Source organism: Sciurus vulgaris (assembly GCF_902686455.1).
Source record: "Sciurus vulgaris genome assembly, chromosome: 9".
NCBI lineage: Eukaryota > Metazoa > Chordata > Mammalia > Rodentia > Sciuridae > Sciurus > Sciurus vulgaris.
In genome coordinates this window covers 87,745,968-87,749,581 of record NC_136469.1, presented here as the reverse complement: position 1 = coordinate 87,749,581, position 3,614 = coordinate 87,745,968, and the positions used below count along the sequence as shown (strand labels likewise).

At 36.7% G+C, this 3,614-nt stretch overlaps 1 pseudogene across 1 annotated transcript; it reads right to left on the bottom strand.

Moving 5' to 3' along the window:
• Positions 1-1,724: 1,724 nt before the first annotated feature.
• On the bottom strand, positions 1,725-2,970 carry LOC306669614 (stathmin-2-like; annotated as a pseudogene). The gene has a single exon. The product of its transcript is annotated as a stathmin-2-like (transcript).
• Between the last annotated feature and the right edge of the window lie 644 nt (positions 2,971-3,614).

Genomic DNA, 3,614 nt, shown 5'->3' with positions numbered 1-3,614 from the left:
GCCAGTCCCCCAAAAGCAAAGGTCAAATGTTTTCTCTGATGTGTATGCTAACCCACAACAAGGCTGGTGGGGGCGTGTGTGGAGAATAGAAGTTCAGTAGATTAGACAGTGAGGAATGGAGGCAAGAGTGGGCGAATAGGAAATGGAAGGACAGTGGAATAATTCTGACAATGACTTTTCTATGTTTGTATATGAAAACATCACAGTGAATTCCACCATCCTGTACATCCAGAAGGGTAAGGTCCTGACTGGACTAATATATATTCTATGCTAGTATAATTATATCAAAATGGATTCCACTGTCATTTATAACTAAAAGGAACCAATACATAAATTAAGAAATAAATACACACAAATATCTGCTGTGGTATTGGAGAGATGGAGAAGTCAGTATTCGTTCCAATGCATTCTATGTGGAACACTATGAATAGAATATGTAAAATATCTTCTTAAAGATTTTGCAGAAGAAGAGAATATATCACTCCATCTGAACTGATGATGGAAGATAAATGAAATCATTGAAATGCTCAAGAGTCTATGGCTACAAGCCAGGATGGAAAGCAAAGATCTACAATCACCGTAGGAAGCATAGTTCTACTTCCTCCACATTCAAAACCTGTTTTCACCTCTGCTTTTAAGCAGAGAGAGATGATAAAGGAACAAGAAAGGCAAGTATTTTCATCTGGGTGTTAATTATAAAACTAAAGAAATGTTCTGAACTTGAAAATAGTATGATTTTAAAATGAAATGTCAACCTTATGTCAAACATACCACTTAGATTATATACATTTATTTTTTTTGTTAGCATTTCAGTTTGTAATCATGAGAATATTCCTTCTTATATAGTTTACTAAAGGTCTAAGATGAGTATTTTAAGGTTAAAATAATTGTAATAGTTTTATGGAAATTTCATTTAAGAGTTTGGGAAATTTATATTGGAATGATAAATGTCTATCCCTCTATCCTTCTTGAAACTTAAATATTTATTCTTTCAGGAAATTGCAGTAGGTTTTTTCTTTTTTTCCCCCTACAGAACTCCACTTCTTTATTAATCACAGCTTGCTCACAATGACATACAGGAAAATAGCACTAATTAAGAGTATATATGCAGGCAGCAATCTTCAGGAGTTGGGAGGTGGGAGTTGGGAGAGAAATGAGTTCAAAACTGCGATAGGTACTTATGGAGGGCATCTGGTGATTCCCTTAGTTGGCACAAATGCCCTGCCTAGCCCCCTTTGACTGCATCAGCTTCATAGATAGGGTGATATTTTTTTCTTTTCTTTTCTTTTCTTTTCTTTCTTTCTTTCTTTCTTTCTTTCTTTCTTTCTTTCTTTCTTTCTTTCTTTCTTTCTTTCTTTCTTTCTTTCTTTCTTTCTTTCTCTCTCTCTTGTTTTTTTTAAATAGGCAGGAATGTCTCACACTGTGGAAGAAAGACCAGTTTGAGTGGAAGTCTGCAATACTTTTGATTTTGTGTTTGAATGCATCAGCCAGCTCAGTTTCCAAGTGGAAAAATATTCAGTAGCATCATGTTTTTGTACTATAGGTAAAAGCTTAAAATGAACATCATTAATCATGACATCTACAAATAAGCCAACTGACACACTAATTAATTCATTCCATCAAAAGAACTTAAACTAGAGAAGTCAGCCCACTTTATGAAGAGTGATTTTTGTGGCTGCTTGAACCATTTGGATGTAGACTTCAACCTTTTGCTTCTACCCGGATTGATCTCAGATCTGTCTTCTCATCCATGCCTTTCTAAAGCCAAAGCACATTTGCAGCACATAATCCAGGAGAAGCAGAAATAAAATGCTATGACTGGTAGTTTTTCTTGGCTTGGTTTGTAGTTTCTAGGCAGTAAGTAGATTATGAGCAAACAAATGTGGAGGTTTATATGGAATCAATACCTGTGGTCTAGGTATGGTCTTGGTCAAACTCAGAGACTACAAAGTCACCCAGGTCATAAGGCAATGGTGGGTTTCTAGCACCATAGATTGTCTACTGACCTCATTTTTCTGTTAGAATGAAAAGGGCAGGGAATGGAGTTAGACATGGGGAGCTTCAAAAAGAACAAACCTTGCAAATCCATTTGAGTGGAAAGACACAACATCAAAAGCCTGTTATAGGACATGTAAGATTATGAAATAACTTGCATAATGCAATACTTGTATTTTGTTTAGCAAAAATGTAAGAATTTACAAAATAAAATCCAAGGTATTTTTTAAACATCAAGCAAGACATTCTGCAAAGAGACTGCATTGACTTTTTAAAATTTTTGATTCTGTTTTTTGTTTTTTATAATGAGTTCTTTTTAAACCATGGCATACATTTCCCATACTGATATTGCATGATCCATTATAATATAGGCAGGGGGATTTACTATCAGAGGGGTGTGCCATACCTCCATCGCTTCAGCTAGACAGTTCCACCTGGAGTTCCTCTTTCCTGCGCACATCTGTTGGCATGCCTCTCCTTTTCCTGCAGACATTTCATGAAAGCAGCTAGATTAGTCTCACAGTTTTCCTTAATTTGTTCCATTTTCAGGATCAGCTTTTCAGCTGAATTGTTCTTTCCAAAGCCTTCTGAAGGACTTCCTGCTCATGCTCCCTCTTCTCTACCAATTGTTTCAGCACCTGGGCCTCCTGAGACGTTCTTCTTTCCTCTACAGCCTCCAGTTTTTTTTCTGGATCTCCTTCAGGGACAGGTCTTTCTTCTTTGGAGAAGCTAAAGTTCAAGGGGTTCTGATAGGAGATGGTAGCTTTAAGATCAGCTCAGAAGCCTGGCCAGAGGCATGTTTGTTGATTTGCTTCACTTCCATATCATCATAAGTGTAGATGTTGATGATGGGAGGTTCTGGGTAGAAGCGAGAGCAGATCAGTGACAGCATGGGTAGCTCCTTCGTTTTTTCCTTGTAGGCCATTTCTGTTTACGCCATTGTAGGGGATGTGCAGATGCTGAGTGGTGGCGAAGGCGAAGGGTCCAGCTACAGCAGCAGAGAGAGTGAGTTAGATAGCTTTTTGTTAGGTTTATTTATATTGGCTAGCACTTATATACGTTACTAGACTTAGCTCTACTAACCTATTTTAGTCATTCATCAAAAATTAACCCAGAACATGAGGGAACATATGATGAAGATTTGATAAAACTGTCTAAAAATACTTAATTTCACAAAGCACACTAGATTTCCTAATCTTTTGCTGTTGAGAAAAATAGGTTTATATGTTTTATAGTGTATGCAACATATGACTAGGAAGTGGTAGAATGGGTAGTAATTTTCTGTTAATAACACCAGTCTTGTACTTCCAAAGATATTTCTGTGGTTCTGAGAGGATGTGAGGGACATTATGAAACTCCTATCAGGGTTGCTAGAAGACTAGCTCTGTGGCTAGATCTTTATAACAGTTTTAGGAATAAAACAAGTACATATCTAAATAATTAACCCATGTCCTTTAATAAAAGGATAAAGTTCACATATAACTATGAAAACCATCATTTAAATCATATCATTGATACCAAGGCAGGGTTCATTGTCCAATGTGCAGAGAAACTGATACTAGAGTCCTGATTTTTGCAAGAAGGAGCTTTATTGAAAGAAGGTCAGGAATCGACTTCCC